We start from the raw sequence: 20,178 nt of genomic DNA, 5'->3' as shown, positions 1-20,178 counted from the left end.
AAATATGAGCAGAGTCATATGAGTGAGGATTTGTAAAAGGTTCTTATTTGGGTAGGAAGAATCTGATGAAGGACTTTTAGATGCGTAGTCACTCAAGAAATTACTGTGCATCAAAACAATGAGATTTTAAAGTTTTAAAATGATTTTCAGGAGCACAGGGGATAGGTTTAAGAGGGTTGAAAATTTTGTGTAAGTGAAAGGTATGGATCAGGAATCAAAACAGCTGTTCCTATGTATGTCTCCACACACACAGAAGATTGTAATAAGCTTAAATTTATAGACGTTGAGTCAAGACTCTCTATAGTGAATGGAAATATGATAGTTTCTCATATAAAAACAGGGCAACAGACTTACTAAAAAATACATTTCTTTTTACTTCACAGCAGCTAATATGGCCCCTCCTCCCAATCTGGTTCATTTTCTCCAAATTCCAGTCATGTCACAAGCTTGAATTTGGCATCTTGATCTTTGAAATGATTGCATTTCTAACCATACTAATCAGTTGTTAATTACTTAGTTGGCATGTAATGCATGCTCCTTAAAGATTAAACGAGTTTGTAAAGATTGTTCTAAAGATGGAGCTGGCTCTGGAGAGAAAGCTATTTTCAAATCCAGATTTTCCCAGGCTGTACTTGGGTCCTTATCCATGTACTTGGAAGCTTTTCTTGTAAATTAAGAATATTATCACATGAATCTTCAGATTACCAAGGCGAGACAATGGATGAACATATGGAAGAATTATTAGCATGCATCCATTATCTTCTCTGGGGGAAGAGAGATGCATATAAATATAAAATTATTATACACAACAAATAATCAGCAACTGCTGTAATTTAACTTTGCATTTTCAGTTCCGAGACACGGTTTTGTGTTAAGGAACAGAAGCAATACAAACTCCTGCGTTCTAGTTGGCATTCTGTTGCTGTGATATAACACCGACCAAACGGAACTTGGGGAAGGAAGGGTTATTCCGTGTTACGCTTCCAAGGAGGCGCACAGTCCAAACGGAGGGAAGTCACGGCAGGAACTCAAGCAGGGACCAGGAAGGAACAGGAATGTTACCTCTGACTTGATCAGATACTTTTCTCATCAGCCCAGGCCCACCTGCCAGGGATGGCACCACCCACGGTGGGGCTGGCCTTCCTAGGCAATTAGCAACTAAAAACGTGTTTCACAGACATAGCTACAGCCAATCTAATGTTCAGGAAGTTTCCCAGTTGAGTTCCCTCTTTCCATGTTGGCAAACCCTACTAAGATTCTTCTCAGAACAGTTGATGACTTGCAGGATTGCGAATTTCAGTTGTAATTATGCCTTTCCTTCATACTCAAGTGGATTTTCCTCCTAGAGGGGGGGTACAGCAGTGACTGGGAACCCAGGTACCTAATGGGGCGAATCTATTCACTGTTCACCAGTGTCCCCAACATAAATAAAGGTCTACGAGGCGCTAAAGGCAGACATTCACAACGTATGTCATAAATAAACCTAGTGGAGATAAAAAGGCATGGGGACCTCAAATAAATATTGACAGTTAAGACAGCAATGGATGGGAGAGGACAACCAATGGTAACAGAAGAGCGGGCCTTACGCAGGCCAGGGGAAATGGCATTTTAATTATACCTAAGTTTTTATGAAGTCTAAAATTTTCATTGAAAAAGAGAATACATTTCAAGGTTTTGCAGAGTTTACATAACTATAAACACATTTGGAACATGTCCCTACTGTCATCGTTTTGCTAATCAGCCTTTGTCTTAGTGACCTCAGTCATAAGCCTAAGTTGAGAAGAAAGTGTCTTTCTTCTTCCTTGCAGAGTTCTGTTTGGAACATAGACATATTAAGTGGGTAGAAGAAAGGGATGGTGGTCACCCTGTGTACCTGCATTAGGACAATTGGGGAGTGAGGGGCACTTGGAGGTGGTGAACCCCCAGTGTTCAGCATTAGACAGCTCACACAGATGTGGGTGCACTCCTCACAACACTGTCCCTAGACCCCGGCACTGACTTCTGAAGTTGAACTGAGGCCATCCCTGTACCCATGCAGGCAACCTCATCCATAGTTGCTGCTAAGTAACAAGGAGCTTGAAATTTCTGCATCGAAGATGCCACTGACTACCAGAAAGACAGGCTCCAGCATGGTGTGAGTCCCTGGACCAGGGTCTGACCTTCTGGAAGCCACAGTCTCCCACCCCGTCAGACGATGGGAAGAAGGAACCTCTGTGAAAACCATTTGTGCAAAATCTGTGATGTGCATCCATAGATGGTGATGAAGCTAGATTTAACTGCATTTCAGTAAATTAAGTAATGCACTGTATCCTGTAACCATCATAGAAAAAAATGTATCGATTAAGACAGAAAGGACATCAAGACCTTTAATACAATTGTGGTTATTTCAGTCAATACTAACTACCTGGTTGTTTTAGAAGTAAACTGGAGGAAGAGCTGGGGTCAGACATGACCTTGACTGGCACCTGGGCTATTTGGAGATGAACAATTGTGGAACCTTCACATAAGCAACATGAAACTTGAATGAGAAGGATGCTTCGTCTGCAAGTAATTGCTAATGAGTTACTTATCACTCACAGACACCAGTGTAGTTTAAAAATAGGTGAGGCTCTTCTTGGTCTTCCAAGACAACCCAGAGAAGAGTCATCTCCTTCCCATCTAGGTTTCTTCCGCACCTGCTGTTGCCTCACCTCATCTCGTCCTCCACCACCACCTTACACACGCATGCACATGAGCACGCACACCTATCTCTCCTGAGCCCATGTTAGCTGCCAGCCGAAAGGGTGTGCACCCTACGGAAGTCATGATCCACATTCTTCATGCCTTTCTATGTCTCCTTAGAGGAACTGACTCTAGAGGCTCATTCTGAGCAGACCAGTGAGTTTAGCTTCCTTTGAGTTCATACCAACTCATGTCTTCATCCTCAGTCTCTGGTACCTGTTCCAGCATGCACACTGACCTCACAGAGCATACGAGTCTCAGGGAGGGTTGAAGGATAGAAGTAGGCTGAACATCACCTGCTGAAAATCAAGGAGGGACACAGGTCTACCACGGCTGGGCTTGGATGCTGGTCAGGCCTTAAGGAATGGAGCACCACCTAGACAGTATACCCAGGGGGTTCCCCATGTTCCTGCTGCCAGGAGGCAGGAGCAGCAGCACTCTGATAATAACCATGATGGATTAAAGTTCATTAAAATACCAAGGAAACTTTACAAAATGGTTCTTAATTAAATGGTCTCCAGCCAAGCTGCAGTCAAAATGTGAACTTTCTTCTGGTTCCATTCAATGACTGTCATGTTGACTTGTGGTCTGGGGGAGGGGGTTAATTAGTAATAATGCATCCTGTTTACCTAGTTCTTTTCATCTAAGATCCATGTGGTGCTTTACAATCATCATCCTATTGCTTCACACTGTGAGTCAATTTTGGAGCTGGGGATGGAACTCAAACCTCCAAGCTCTGCCATTATTTGTGAAAACAGTTCTCTAAGCATCACAAGTTATCTACTGTGGCATATGCCTAAGGCAGGGGAAGTAAGATTTGACTTACATCAGTATCTTCGTAACACAAAATGTGATTGCCTATTAGGGCATCTGCTGCGCTGTATTTCCTGAATGAGGCCTGCTTAGCTCTGAAGTCAGCCACAGACTGAGCTGGGAGATATTGACGCCATGTCTTCTCACGTAAAATGCTCACCTGGCCATGCCAGCAGCCCTTGTTGATCACAGAGAAGCTGCTTCTGAAGTAATTGATGTGTTTTCAACACAGCACGTCAGATGTCAGTCTTATGATTTCTAAATCTGGCAAATAGAGCTTTTTCCACAAGGAACCTTCTTATACCCTCTTACCTTGCTCTGAAGGGCAGGGTATTGTGTATACTGGGCTTGATTCCGCCTCAAAAAAAACTAAACAAAACAAAACGAAAACACAATGTGACAAATCAAGCAGCCTCGTCTCTCATGTCATCAAATGAACTAAACTCTGAGGTACCACATTCCATTCAGACTCCAGATACCCAGAGGGCCAGGCAGACCGGCTGCTGGATTTCAGGAAGGATCAGAAATTTTATGTCAAAATTTTTATAATAGAGTATATATCAAAGTTAATTTTAGAACTAAATTTCTTGGAATTTTAAAATGTGTTATTAAATAATATTCCAAAAAGTATGATTTATAAATCAAGGGGTGATTTATAAACAAAGTTGTGCATATTCTTAAAACACAAGCAAGTGTTGTCTGTTCAAGAAACCATCTTGGGGGCTGGAAAAATGGCTCAGCAGCTAAGAGCACTGGCTGCTCTTGCAGAGAACATGAGTTTGGTTCCCAGAACTCACATGGCAGCTAACAACCATCTGTAACTCCAGTACCAGGGGATCCAATGCCTGCTTCTGACCTCCATGGGCATTGTACAACATGGATGCAGTTACATACATGCAGGCAACATACTCATACACACAAAGTAAAAAAAGAAATCATCCTTTTGTAAATGATAAAAATTAAAATTTAACAAAGAGAACATAAATTTGAGAAGATGTGCTGGGGGACTTCTGGTAAGGCCTGAAGGGAAAGTGGGGGAAGGACACCATCATGACACATATATACATGTATGATATTTTCTTTTATTAATATAAATAATTTATTGAGACTTTCATACATGTACATAAGTGTTTTGATCAAATCCATGCCCACTCCCTCCCCTCCAATTCCTCCCAAATCTCCCCATCACTTTTTTCTGGTAACTTGTTGTACTCTGTCTTCTTTGATTTATTTATTTTTATGGGGCTTTTTGCTACTTAAACTTCCCCGCCTCTGAAGAGGTAACACTAAAATCTTTTAAGGATTAGATACAAGCTCCCAAATACTTTTGACATTTTTGGCCTTTGGAACAGAGTATGTTGCTAACAGTCTCAAGGACATTTTGACTATTAGCCAAGAAACATGCTACTTTTGTTTGCGGTCTTTTTACCCTAACTGCCTGGTCAATTCCTATCTCCTACTCTTACCACACCATCCTCTGAAGGGGTTACCCAAATTGCCAGTAGAGAATAGGGACAAAGACCACTCTGGCTTCTTCCATGCTGAACAGGGATGCAGGGTGAGGCAATTGGAGTACCCCTTCAGTGGGTCTATCTAAAAGACTCCCATAACTCTTGTCTCTAAGGGGAAAAGAAAGTCCTTGAATCATGAATAGGAGATGTGAAGAAGTAAAGGCAAGAGTAATTAGCATTACAAGTTTGAGACAGGGAACTAGAAAAAAGTCAGAACAGGACAATTTTCAGACGCTCATATGAAAGTCCATTGGAATTTCTTGGAAAGGGCTTCCAAAAGCATCCCTCTGTTGGGTTCTTCCTCATTTTTCTTTTGTCTTCGAAGGCTGGATTCTAGAGGGATGGATTCAGGATTTACTTTCAGGTATTTTGATAGCTGTTGGATGGTTAGAATCAGTGTCAGTTCCCTATCAAAGGCTTCTAGATAAGGGGAGAAAACAAATTTATCTATCATTTTAGAACAATAGCTGGTTGTCTCCATTAGCTACAGGTGGGCACTACAGTATTGGAGACCGAGATTTGAAGGGATCTGTTCCTCATGGGTCACATGGGCTTGGGAGGGGCTCCTGGCTCCTTTCTTTTACCAGTTCCATTTTTGTGAAGATAAGTCAAAGGTCCTGTTCGACCATGTCTGGCTTCACTTGGAATGAGATGTTTCCTCTGAGTTGACCCTCCTCTTTGTAGACTGGACACTGGTTCAAGTCCATCTTGTGGGGTCTCCATGGCATCCCTGAATAAGAGGACAGGTGACTCACCACAGTTACAGGACATTTTGAGAGATGTTCCATAGTCCCTTGAAACTTAATCAACCTAGGAGGGCAAGGGGCAAAAGCTGTCCTTTAAGTCCCTCTGACCACATTAGCATAGGTCTCAAAGTATGGCTGTTAAACATCTAGTAAGTTTATCTGGTTCAAGTCCATCTCGTGGGGTCTCCATGTCCTCCCTGAACAAGACGACAGGTGACTCACCACAGTTACAGGACATTTGGGGAGATGTTCCATAGTCCCCTGGCACTTCATCAATCTTGGAGGGCAAGGGGCAAAAACTGTCCTTTAAGTCTCTCTGACCACATTAGTATAGGCCTCAAACTATTGCTGTTAAACATCCAATAAAGTTAGTTCCCCCAGTCTGGTGCTTTTAATTATCATGTGCTATGTAGATAAGGCTTGGGTAAAAAGTCAAATATTCTCAGATAAACCTTGACTGGATATATGTTTTGTTCCTTAAACTAGTTGTAGAGTCATAACATCACAGCCTTCTCTCCAAGGACTCTGAAATCTTGCAATGGTTGTTATATGAAGCTTTGAAATATGTACCTTTGAAATAGTATGTGAATATTTTCATGACTTTTTCCATCTTTAGGACAGCATAAAATATTTGGGACATATCAAGTTCAAGTGCAGGGAGCCACTGGATAAGGAAATGCTTGCAAAAGAAACCGCAAATCAGCAACAAACTCCAAGTGATGTACTGCAAAGCAGAACTTAAACCGCAACCAAACATGTCAGCAGAATGAATGGATGGTGTGCCTGAGCCTGGGCAGTAAGCCTGACTTTAATTTTCTCCCCTGATAACCTCTCCCACAGCTTGCTATTTCAAAGTCGCCGGCCATCTCCCCGGATGGACCACTATTACCACAGCAGCCGCCTATTGCACAATGTTTAGTAACTGTACCCATCTTGATAGCTTCCTTCACAGTTTTATAACTGATGGAATTCTCTGCCTCTGGAGGTTATTTTGATTTCCCCTCCTCTCTGACCTTATGTTCTGCGCGAAGGGTTCTGTTGTGCAAATAACATTTGTTATGTTATCTAGAGAACTAGGCACACCTCTTCGAGCAGCAAAAGCAGAAATTACTGACTTTCCCCGTCCATCTTACCTTGTCACAGCAGCCCTAGGGGAGTGAAGGAAGGTCTCCTGCCTGCTTCAATACACTATATTTTTAATCTGATTTCATTAAGTTCCATGTGCTCTCTATTGCGATGCAGTGGATTGAAATTCTAAACTTGAGACCTTTGAATCTTTGTTCAAATCTAAGTGCCACAGACAAAGTCCAAGAGGCTTAAAGTCGGCCAGTATTTTCATACCATATCTTGGTAGAAAACATGAACGTCACTCTGTGCCTCTTCCCTGAGCCCCAGATTGAGTTTACTTGGAATACACTGTAGGTGTCTTCTTGTTCAGGGCTCCCTGCCCCTCAGGCCTAGTCGTGGACTCCCGAGAGCTGGGACTCACACAGGACCCCTCACAGCAGGCTGTTGTCACCAACACGGTCATTGTCCCAGCTGCTCTCTTCCTTCCCTCCCTGTATTCCCTAAAAATCTCAGTTCGGGGACCCCAGAGGGAAGCTACAGCTCACAGTGGCAGTCAAGGGCTCGTGGGAGCAGCTGCTGAACGGCAGGCATAGAGATGCATAGTTCTTAATCACAGGAAACAGACAAATGCAGACAAACTGAATGCATGGGAGACGAAGAGAGCACTAGCCGCCACACAGAGGCCAGCACAACTGCGGATCCCATCTGTGGCCAAACTGACATTGTCCTTAAGTTTTGCGGTTGAGCTGGGAACTTGGACTTTGAGAGATTCCTGAGATAAAAATACTCCGGAACTAATGTCTGAGCTAAGGGGAGGGGACAGTCAGGGTGACATAGAGAGAAAGAAGAATGGGGTGTGTTGATCTGGGCCAAGGATTTCCAGAGCTTGGGCTCAGAGACAGTGTCCTGGCAGAGACATGGGGTGAGCTGAGGGTCACCATGAGGATCACAGGAGGGTCACCAACAGTGTGGTGTACCATCACCATCTTAAATGAGAGTCCTGTTGTCCTTTGTAAATCACACTACACAGTATTTCACTGCAAGAACCACATGGGTTAAGACACTACACAGTATTTCACTGCAAGAACCACATGGGTTAAGACTCAGATTCAAATGCAGGAGGCGGGTTTGCTACCTGAGGCAGGAAGCATTTCCTACCAAGCAAATCGCCATCCTGCGAGCAGGAGCTTTAATAGGATCCGGCTCATGATCAGCCAGGATGTTCAAGGAGGCTATGCCCCACAGCATCCATAGACCATGCGGCTCTCAGTTCATAACACACTGTGGACTTTCTCTATATTCAAGATAAAACACATTGATATGTGTGCATGTGGATGCCACTTCCAGTCCAGGGCCATGGCAGGTAACACAGGCAGCTAGACTAGAGTTTGCTAGTTATAGGAAAGCCAAGGGCAATCTAGGTACAGATTTCTCAGAACGGGAACCACGATCTCAAAGCCCCAAAGATTCCCATCTTCTGGAAATTGCAGCCTGCCTCTAGGACATGGAGGTTTCATTGTTTATCACCCACATACCTTCTCTTCAAGGTCTCTGACTCAGAGTCAATTCTATTTATGTATTAAAGGAAATAGAGGGACAGTGACTCTGGAAATCTTTAGAGAGAATAGATCTATCTTATTGTGGTCTAAAAACCTCACCTAACCAAGGAAGCCCACGAAACCAGAGAGGGCCCGCAGCATGCAGGGTTAAGCATGTCCTCCCTTAGATATTCTTCTACCCACACAACACGCTCCTGAGGGTCTCGCCTTTTCTTCTGTTGTTATCTCTGTCTTCACAAAGAAAAAGTGAGCTCTGTGGAGGTAAGAGCTGCCTTTGATTTCCACCCCGAAAGTGTCAGTGCAACACTACGCTTCCTTTAGAGAAAAATCAATAAACCCAGTGTCCCAGCATTATGATACGTCATTCCACAAACATCACGGTATTAACAGTGACAGAGCACAAATTCAGCTCTGGGAACTGCAGAGTTAAAAACAACAGAAATGTAGTTTTGCTCATCCTGAGAGTTAAGAGGGCATTCAGAGAAGACCCTTAGTACATGTGTGACCTTAGTTCCATGTGCTCTCTGGAAAGCCCGAGTGGGAGGGCACTGGGAATCAGTGCCCTTGTCCCTCAAACTCTAAAGAGTCTTTACACTGCCGCATTTTTCTGGTTATTTAGGGATTAGTAAAAGTGGCAAGTGTAACAACTTCATAGTTGTTAATCCAGCTGAATTTAGTGAAGGAAAAGCCTGGCCTGGAGGGATGCTCAGTGGTTAAGAGCCCTGTTGCTCTTTAGAGGACTTGAACTCTGTTCCCAGCACCCATGTTGATATCTCACAACGGCCTGTAACTCTAGCTTCAGGAGATCTGATACCTTCTTCCGGTGTCCATGGTGGGCACTGTACTCACATGCACATATACCCACACACACGGAAATAAAAATAATAAGTACACGTGTGTAGTAATAAAATAAAGAAGGAAATCGGCAGCCATCGCCTGGGGTGCCCTTGCTTCTCTGGAGGTGGTGAAGCAGACACTGTCTGGTTTCCTCAGGGCAGATGTCCATAGACAAATCAATGAGGGCCAGGCTCAGTCAGTAAGTATAACACAGTGAGGCCAAAGGCAGCTCACCAGGGATCCATAGAGCAGTTAGTGACATTATTGCTGTGAGCAGGTTTAAGTCAATTTATTTTTATTTTTACATGTTTGAGCATTTTGCCCGGATGCATGTTAAGTGCATCACATGCATGCACTGTGAGAAGAGGATGCCAGATCCAAGAACTCTGGAGTTACAGATGGGCCAACTGTCCTAGGACCTGGCTATGATGGAGTACGGACCACTTACCTCCACTTCCTTACCTTAAAAATAAATCCTGTGCTAACTTCGCTAGCACATGTACTAAAGTTAAAACAATACAGAGATTAACATGCCCCCTGCTCAAGGGTCACAGGCAAATCTGTGGCTGCTGAGTATCTGTCTGCATACGTAATTTCTACTTAACTCATCAATATAGCACTTTGAAAGTTATCACAGAGAGCATAAGAAAAGCATGTTTCCATTTTAAACAGGACTGTAAGTTTTCAATAAAATTAAAATGACCAATTCTTTAAAGTAAAATAAAACCTTTTTTTTAAACAACAATTCCATCTAAACCGAGAAACGTGATCAATTGGATTGCCTCCCTCCCTTCCTTAATATGTGCACAAGCACACTCCCCCACAGATGCAACGTTGCCCTCTAACAGCTCTATCTATTCCGCATCCTCGTCTTGTCTCACCACAGACACTGCCAGTTAGTGAACCCTCCCCCATGACACTCGGGAACCAGGAGCTTGGGTAGGGAGCTGCTCCTGGATGCCAGGCTTTGCTTCCTTGTCTAACCAAGGAGTCCAGGGAGCCAGGCTTGAGAGGAATAATTCCATTTTTCCATCTAGACCTTGAAAAACCCCACCTGAGGTCTATAGTCCGTGTCGATGTGCTCCCTTGCATACAGGAAAACTCCCCATCTTCCCACCTTCTGTTCATCCATAATCTCGCCTCTACTCATCAAAACTCTGTCAGGCATGCTGTCTGCTGCCCCTCGCCCGGTTACATCCCACTAACAGTCCACGATTGTCTGCAAACCCTGCCAATCTGAGATGATCTGCAAGCCTCACCTGCGACTCCCTCTGACTCTCAGCAGCTCTGCTCCATGTCCAGGTACAGGTCAACACCATTTTCTGTGTAGTTCTCTCCAAGCTTACCAGTGCCCACTATGGTCAAGGTCGTAAATCAAACCCTCAGTGTGAGTGATTCTCTACTGTAAATATACTTGAAGAGTGATCTTTGTTATGTAATATAACTTGCAAGAATGTAAATACCATAGAACAACCATCACTGTGTCTACCTTCTAAGTACTGAATGACTGGGGGAAAGGAGACTAGCCCTTCCTCAATAAATGTGGGAAGCATGTGGGGGCCACATTGCATCTCTTGAGGAATGTTGGTGAGCAGTTCAAGCGTCAACAAAGCGTAGATACATATAAGATTTGAACAGCACTGAGTGGGCGAAACACGCAGGACAACGTGGTCATGGGACGTGTACTAGTTATTTTTCTGTTACTCTGATAAAACTTCATGACCAAGGCAACTTACAGAAGGAGGAGTTTATTGGGCTCACAGTCCCTGAGGGATGAGAGTTCATCAGGGCAGGGAGAGGAAAGCTAAAAATGGGATGTAGCAATGAACTCTCAGTGCCCACCTCCAGTGATGACTTCCTGCAGCAAGGCCACACCTCCTAAGCTCTGAAAACAGTGCCGACCACTGGGAACAAGGTGTTCAGAACTTGGGGCCTATGGGGGACATGCTCATTCAAACCACCACAGGATCAACGTTTCCTACCATCTTTAGTAGAGTACTTTGCTTCCATCTAAAGAATAAATATTTCCTCACCAAGAACAGCCATCTAGAAGTGACATAGTATTCCAAAACTCTTTACCTGGGTACAAGTGTCTCTCTGTTCCAGGCAGGTGAATTTCTCATACTGGCTTTGGTTTTTCTAAAATGGCTGAGGTGTCCAACCAGCAAGTTTATGGGTCTCCATTTCTTCTGCAGTTAAAATTATATTTACATGATTCTCTCCATAAAGCTGTTTTAGCACAACGGAAACTTTGAACATATTTCTTAAGAAATATAATTCTAACACGCATATATAATATGATAAATTCAGTGTCATAAAATAAGAAAACCTATTAAAATATCATTAAATGTAATTTTTTGTTGCAGAAGATGGGTTTTATTTAAAGTGTAATGTAGTTTATTTGAACCTGACAGAATCGTAATAACAAACAATGAGAAAATTTATGTGTGTGAATATCAATTACTTAGAACTTAACCAGGACTGGCAAGATAGCTCAGTGGGTTAAAAACACTTGCCACCAAGCCTGAGAACCTGAATTTTATCCTCAGAACCCACATGGTGGTGGGAGAGAACTAAGTCCAGCCAACGGTTCTCTGGCTTCCCCACATGACCCTGGCCCATGCACGTCCCTCTACAGGGTAACTAAATAACTACACTAATAGGCTTTAAAACATCATGTTATTTCTATTTCAACTATAATGTTCTCACTAAAACCAATACCAAACATGAGCATAGCAGAGTATAAATTTGGTCAGGAATATTTTCTATGATGAATTTTCCTTAGAAAACCAAGAACAGCCTTGGGCAGGTTATAAAAGGCTGTCTGAGTTCCATGATTTTGCAGTCCACAGAGGCTACATGTGCCTCTGAATCCAAGTTGCTTGTGGGTCTAGCCATGACCTCAAAAGACATGAATGTTGTGATCTTAAATGTGGAAGTCCCCAAGTTTCAAAAATCCCTGAGGTCTAGAGTCTGAAACACTCGATTTCCAAAAAATTAAAATCCAAAGTTACCTGATGCTGAAACAGAAATTTCAAGTATGTAAGAAAGTAGAAAGCTGGTCTTCGAGACTACAGGGATGGAAATGGATTGTGTTCTAAAGAGTCAATCGAGCCAATAACTGGATAGCATTAGTGTAATAGATTAGATCTGCTATAAAATGAAAAATAACAAAATATGAAAGTAACATGTATGCCTAAAGACCTACCTCATCTCTGCTATTTAGACTCAGAAAACGAAATCCCTAGAATTGGCATATTTTACAGTAAGCAATTTCTGCCTGCATATGATTATTTGATCAATAAAAGGAGAAGATTCCTCTGTATAAACAATTAGAAAAGTGTAGCAGAGAGAACGGAAGGCTAGACAGGCAGGATTTGAGCAAGCGCGGTGGTAAAGCTGCTGTGGGACCGGGATCTGTATCACATGACCTCTGGCCCAAGGCAGAAGAACGTCCACAAAATGTAAGTACCAGGACTCCAAAGCAAATGGGAGGCAGAAGAGGAACAGTCACCAAACACACAAAGCACTGGGTAGCCGAGTTTTTGTGAAGTGTGAGTTCTCACCTCCTGGGGTCCATCTCTAGCTGCTGGGGGTCAGTCTCCCTGAGTGCAGTTGGCATCTCCTCTCTTTGATGCTTTGTTTGTTGTTGTTGTCTGTGTTTTGTTTTCCCTAACACTGGTCAAGTGAATGGACAGCTCCTCGGTTCATAAGTCAGAAATATTGAAGAGTCCTGGCGCTCCTCGGTTCATCTGTCTCCCAGGGCTCCTCACTGGGGTTGGACTGGGAGGGAGCCACAGAGCTCCTCCTCCATTGGCCAAGCTTCCTCCCACAGCTAGAGGGAAGTAGGTTGCTGGCCTGGAAGAGCAGCAGAGGCCCTCTGATTCCTCATCAGGAAAAGCCATGTTCACACGCTCCCTCAGGTTCCAGGACAGAAACTTTTGAGGACAGACAAGACTGTGAAGTGGCCCTCGTTCTCCAGTCCCTGCAAGGCCAGCTTCGTCTTCCAAAGAGAAAACAGTGCCATGTGGTGATAAGTCAGGAGGATAATTTTCATGAATATTACTTAACAATTTCTTAAAGCAAGCTTGGAGTTGTAAAACAGCAGGTCAGACCTCGTGAGAACACATGACTTCCTCCATTCCCTGCAACAGTCTCATAAACCTCAGCAGCCCTCGGGGACCAAGCTGCCCAGGTTTACCTGGCAACTCTCCAGCTACGTCACCCACAGGTAACGCGGTTCCAAAGGAAGACTTTCCAACCATGTTCACCATGTTGCCAAGACAACCTCACAAGTCTGAGTGTCTCACAGGGCCCGCCAGCTCATTCCAGATCTCTTCATCTGGTAAAAATACATGAAAAATAAAAATATTTACCAGATGCAAAAGAATCACAGAATGTTTATGAGATCTGAGTCTCCCCTAGGGCAGGACATGCTGATCTTTGTAAAACAAGCGGTGACTCAGGCATTAGTAAACTGAAAATCCCAAGTAAAAGCTTTCAATAATCAATAGCACTATCATATTTTATATACTGTCTACTAAAATCTTGTGCAATCTCCTATATATTCTGGAAAAGGAGAGAAAGGCCTTGATATTTGAGAGACAACTGGGAGGAAGCAAATGACGTAATAATACAGGGATTCATCACTTTTTACTTTTAATACATTAATGATGGTATTAAAACAGGTTTATCATAATTTCAACATGTCTTGGATTAATTAAGCATTTAATTTATAGCAATTAAGAATTTCTATCCAAAATTAAATAAATTTTAAACTATTTTAGGACAAGAACTTTATATTCCCAAATTATACTTTAAAAAATATGTACTCTCAGAAAAGTAATAGTCACCTGAAAATAATCTTATGATACTTTTATTTCTAATAGGTTTTTGTGACTATCTTAATTATTTTATGCTGTCTACCATGTGCTATATTAAACAGCCTCAACTAAACTCAAATTATGAAAAAAAATTATGCTCTTCCACACAAAGAGACATGACACTTCTTTGGAATCCAGTGGTTTGCTACAATAGCTCGTAGAGTGTAGAGTGGTTATTTTCAGTCACAGACAGTGGTGGTGACATGTGAGTAACAACCTGGGTGTAATTCTTATGACACAGGTGACTAAGACACTTTATCAAGTACACGTTGCTCTCTAGATCTTTCTGGAAGGATCTACATGTCTATTGATAACTGTTAGGTAAAAGAAGTGATATGATTAAAGCCACTGTCTACTGGAAGATTCTGGGAAAGGGGAGACACTGTCTTTACTTCTGTACCCACTGGTGGCCCACCAGGTTCCCCTGGACATTTCCAAACACATGCTCACACATATGGTCCTGATTCAACTCGGTGGGTCCAAAACAGAAAGACATGAATGTGGAAAGGGATTGTGGGGAGCAGGAGCAGGAGGGACATAAGGAAGGGGTGAGGTAAAATGCATTATATACATGTATGAACACATCAAATATTCAATTAATAAAAAAATATATATTGAAATTTTTTAAATCATTCAGGTGCTTGTTTGCTGTTAGACTAACTGCCACGAGGAGCAAAGTTGGCCATCATCAAAATATGGAGAGTTCGTAAGAATTGGAACAACGTCCACCTTATCAGTGCTATTAAATTTTACATTCCCCTTATCAGAATAAGAAATGAAATAGAGTCACAAAAGTAGTGATAAATATTTACTATTATGGAAATAGTTCCTTTATTTCAGATTGGGGATTTCCAAGTAATTAAAAAATTAAAAGTGATATAGAGAACAGGTAAGTGGCTGACCTGACATCTCCCAAGAGGAAAGGGTTGAGCAAAGTCTTAAAATGGATTCATCAGACAAGCAGGGCAACGTCAAAGAGCCCCGTGCTACAAGAGACCCTTGTAAAGAGCCCCATGCTACAAAGAGACCCGGTGAGCAGCTGGGCTTTCACACCCCAGTCCCTAGACTCATCTTCCAGAGCACAACAGATGGGCGTTCTATTCGCTGGCCTCTAGTATAATGTCCCTACACTACCTTCCACTGCCCTTCAAACCCTCCCTGCAGCTCTGCTCCCCAGCTACACTGGGAAGTCAGAGATGTTTCACTTGTTTTACAATAACAGAGCACCCACCGGCCCATCCAGTTCCACAGACCATCATCCCCTCTGGAGGATCTGACACCTTTCTGAGTAAGTCCAGGGCTCTACGCCAATGACTAACACACCGATCAGCATGCTGGGACTCAATTGTGGTTTGTAATTCTACCAGTTGGAGTCTCTTTTCTTTATTTACTTGTTTATTATGTGAAATCTGACACAAAGCATAATTTTAATATTTGTTTGAAAGAAATTCAATTATAGAGAGTTGGATTTCATCCATAGTTTTTCTCCTTTTGGGATCTGAAGTTTGGGGCTATTGTATAGCGATTGCAAATGCTATTGATTACACAACCCTTCCAACAGCCCTTCCCCACACTGATCAATGCAGCATGTTGTAACTCCATACATTTCAATGACTCTTTACTACTAAAGTGTATTTAACTATAACAGACTCCCTTGAGTGTGTTCTGTGTGCTTGCTTGTTTGAATGGTGGGACTGTGGCCCACAGACCCACTCCTGACCTTCCAGCATTCCTCTCTGAATAACATCTCCGAAACATCTCTGTGTAATCCATTTATTTTCAGATAGGATTCCATTATACCAAGAAATGTCTGTACAGTGCTAATCAGAAATGTCTACACAATATTGATCTGTGAGGTGTTTTACATTGAATCTCTTTCCTTTTATCCCCTTCACCTTTACCTTATGTGCAGTTAATGGAACAATGAGAAATAAGTCAAATACGTGCTAACCCTTAAAATTATTTTATTCCATACTGTTGGACTGAATTGCCAATTTATTATCTACAAAAAAGTGTATAAATCATAAAATTGGTGTAGCAGAATATTTTGCAGTGGAGTGCCCTAATTCGCAAATGCCTCCATAGTAATAATAACAAAAAACAGGAAAAGGAAAAGAAGATGTTAATTTTCTCAAGTGAACACATTCTGTAAGCAAATACACTACATCCCTACAAAGCAAGTCATCTTTCACACACTTAAATCAGTTCACATATTTACTGTCTCATGGTGAAGCCCTGTGCTGGCAGGGAAGGTGTAAAGGCTAAGCATCCAGGTCAGCGCCCTAGTAGAAGCAGACCGCAGCCTGTGGGTCACTGAGAGCTTGAGGCCACGGAGGCGCAGGGGCTCCCACACCCAGGTAGAGGGAAGGCATTAGGACTGTGTCCCACGCATGTCTTAGAAGACGAACATATCCGATCACATTGAGAAGTGAAGGGAGTAAATAGAATGGTCCATCCAAGACACGAAAACTGAGGCAGCGAGGCTTCTAACCTTGTGAAGAATGAGTAATTCAGTCAACTGAATCTTGCAGAAGTCGGGGCTGGCGTGATAGGGACCGTATTACAAGGGAACTTTCTCTTGAAGTTTGAGGGATGTCACCCGCAGATCTTATTTAGGGATTTAACAACTGAATTTTTAACAACTGAAGATCACACCAGTAACTGCAAGAAAAATCAACCAGGTAAAAAGCATACGCAGCAGCACTTTACGGGTGCTGAGGTACAAACAAGGCAGCATCAGCTCCTGCCCAGAGAGCAGGTGTGCGCAATGGAGTGCAGCGTTTAAGCTTTCAGATGCAGTGCTCGTTTTCATCCTTGCCACCAATCTGTGAGGTAGGTGAGGTGAGGAGCTTTATCACATCTGAGGATACTGATCTCAGAGAAGTTAATATCTCCAAGATAACAGAACTGGGATGCTGTTCGATGAGAGTGTAACTGTAAGTGCATGCTTTCAATCATGTTAGGGAACAGAGGCAAAGATGCTGTCCGGGTGCAGAGTGGCGACCTTGGAAGTGCAGATGCATACGGGGAAGGATGTCTGCGGGAGTTACAGAGGCGCTAGTGAAGGAGGCCCAGGGGCCCCAAGAGGACAGCTTGCACAGCCACTAACCCGACACCCAGATTTCCTCCACAGCAAGCAGCAAGGGGGAGCGGAAGACGCAGAAGCCGGCTTGGTTCCCTACAGGACACAGTCGTTGCTGTTTTCACGCAGGTATGATCCCCTTTTCCCTCGTAGACACAAACTCCAGGGGTCTTGACACTGGCTGAGTGGGGCTTGTTCCTCTACCCTCAGCGCTGGGAAAAGCCCCCAGCATGCCATGCCATGGGTGGTGGGTAAACACTCCCCTGAACGGTGAGGTATGAAGCAATGTGGGAATAAAGCTACCACCCTCATAAACCACAACAGGTCCTGCCAAGGATGAGGTGAAATTCGAAAACTGAGGATGATGTAACAGTGACTCTTTCAACAACCGGGCTTAAAGGTAGCAAAAAGTGTTTTGGAATTTGGGAATCCCTGATGTTTTATTGTAGACAATGCTATAACTAGATTGACTTTTTATATATGTTATTATTTTTATTTTACGTGTATGAGTATATTGTCTGTGTGTATGTAATTGTACCCGTGTCGTGCAGTGCCCGTGGAGGTCAGAAGAGGGCGTTGAATCCCCTGGAGCTCCCCATGGTTGTTACCCATGTGTAGGCATGTGAGAACACAGAGGGAGGGAGACAGCCATTGAAAGCCCAGGAGAAGGATCCCAAGGGATCAGCCCTGCTGCACCTTCATCTGGACTTGCAGCCTCCACAACTATGAGAAAACCTTATCTGTTGGATTAGCCAAACATCCATGGTGCTCTGCTAGGGAGCCCAGGGGGACCGACAGGACCATCAGTAAGGTAGACTGAACTGACCTAGAAAACAGAATAATGAATTCAGAGGAATACACAGCAGCATGGGGTTTGATCCGTAGCTTGAATTCACAGTGGAGAGAGGAATTTGTAGCTGGTAGAAATGAGGACACATTGGGCTCACAGAGGTGTGTAGGGCATAGAGTGGGTTTTCTGGGTAGAATAGGAGGCCTCCGTGAAGAGCACCAATGTGCTTTAGTCCCAGCCCACGCTGGAAAGGAAACCAGGGCCCTTCCATAGTCTCAGGTATTTAAAGTTGCCCTGACCACAAAACAGACACTCAGGGACTGTCCGCAGGATGGGAGAAGCTGTAATTAGGCAGCCATGCCAGAAGCCAGGGGAGCCCTGTGCTGATGCCCTGGGGAGGGCACAGGAGCCCTGTGCTGATACCCTGGGGAGCCCTGTGCTGATACCCCAATTCTCTATGGCTTCCAGAAGGAGACTCAAAGACAGGAAATAAGTATGAAAACTGGCCAGTAACCAGTGCCTGTCATGGTGCTCAGTAAAGACATATGTCTGAGCTGCTGTAGACATATATCACAGCAGGAGGCTTGGAGGGGACACAGCAGGACGTCTCTGCAGGCAGCTCAGAGGAAGCAGCTTGTCATCCCAGAGAGCGGTCAGAGGACTCAGGAGCAGGGGGGGAGCTGCAAATAAAGGCGATGGACGTGCAGACGGCCCGCAGCCTAGAAAGACAGAGACATCAGCACAGAAACTTGCAGTGAATATGCTTGAAATGGCCAAAGCTTTAAAATGAATAGAGAGTATACGAATAATAATAAGAAAAACCTACTTTCTGGAAATTCTAGTCATAAAAACGTGGCTGATTAATTAAATCAAAGTAAGCTTAGATATTAGGAATAGGTCACTAAGCTCTCTTATCAAAAAATGTTTTGCAAAATTTGGGGAAAGCACACAAAATAGACCAAGAAAACTAGGAGACACATTTTAGTTACGTTTCTGTTGCTGGGATAAGCAACCATGACCAAAAGCCACGTGCGGAAGAAGAGCTCATTTTGGCTTTTGCTTCCAGAGGGTCAAACTTCACAATGGCAGGGGAGGAAAGGGAAGAGGCAGCCAGGGCAGGATAGCTCGACGCAGCCAGGAGGAAGTGGCAAGTCTCCAGAGCCAGAAAGCTGCTCATTTTGGCTTTTGCTTCCAGAGGGTCAAACTTCACAATGGCAGGGGAGAAAAGGGAAGAGGCAGCCAGGACGGGATAGCTCGGCGCAGCCAGGAGGAAGTGGCAAGTCTCCAGAGCCAGAAAGCCGCCCCAGCGATGTGCTTCTTCTAGCAAGAATACAACTCCCAAAGGGGCCACTACCTTCCCAGACAGCACCACCACCTGACCAAGTGTTCACGTCTGGGAGCCTCATTCAAACCACAAGAGACAGAATCCAGATATTTAAAGAAAAAAGCAGTAAATTAGAAGAGAAATTCCAAAGCCCATCGAGCAAGGCATCAAGAAAAGACCGAATGAAGGGGCAAGGACTGAAGAAAGACGGTGAGAATGCTCAGAGCTGAAAATTACTAAATTTCTTAAAGGGCTAGAGAAGGACCATCACAGACCCTTGAGCATGGCCTTGGATATCATCTTGAATGGCGAGGGAGCAACAGACAGAGGGAGTTGGCACAATTCCTTTCAAACAGCAAATGAGGGTAAGTGCAGCCTTGGGAGTGAATGAAATCCTCAGCCACTTTCATAGAACTTGGTCCCTTTTTTCGGGTATTTTAACTTATTATTATCTTTTATTGGGGTCTGTCTGCTGTCCATTTCCCCAGTTTTTGCTGAGTTTTTGTCTGCTTGAGTTCGCATGGGTCTTGTGCATGCTGACACCATTGCCGTAGCAGGGTCCCAGGAACCTGTAGGACTCCATTTCCACATGGCCACACCTCCTCCCTGGCTCTTACCATCTTTCCTCTCCATCTTCTACAATGATCCTTGAGTCCTGGGTGCATGAAGTGTCCTTTTATCAACCATACATGAAAACTAAACACAGACTACAACATGCAAATTGCACTGCCCTATGAGGTCCCCAGAGAAATCACACATATAAATTAAATAAATACATTGAAATCAACTCTGTTTAAATGACCATCTGAAACCTAAATAAAACCTTTGCTTTGAATGTATCTAG

The 20,178-nt window shown here is 43.5% G+C and overlaps 1 protein-coding gene and 1 non-coding gene across 2 annotated transcripts in view; one reads left to right on the top strand and one right to left on the bottom strand.

The window, feature by feature from the left end:
* The window catches only part of LOC103731132 (CUB and sushi domain-containing protein 1-like), a gene marked incomplete at its 3' end in the record, with an annotated part of 1,440,296 nt that overhangs the window by 1,157,886 nt on the left and 262,232 nt on the right, over window positions 1-20,178 (bottom strand). The gene's annotated exons all lie outside the window — the stretch shown is intronic.
* LOC115069660 lies at window positions 9,734-9,836 on the top strand. The gene has a single exon (XR_003848907.1). It is a non-coding gene; the product is annotated as a U6 spliceosomal RNA (small nuclear RNA).

This window comes from Nannospalax galili, unplaced genomic scaffold (assembly GCF_000622305.1).
Source record: "Nannospalax galili isolate Female #2095 unplaced genomic scaffold, S.galili_v1.0 scaffold1234, whole genome shotgun sequence".
Lineage (NCBI taxonomy): Eukaryota > Metazoa > Chordata > Mammalia > Rodentia > Spalacidae > Nannospalax > Nannospalax galili.
Note: the sequence above shows the minus strand (reverse complement) of the source record. Positions and strands in the feature narration are given on the sequence as shown.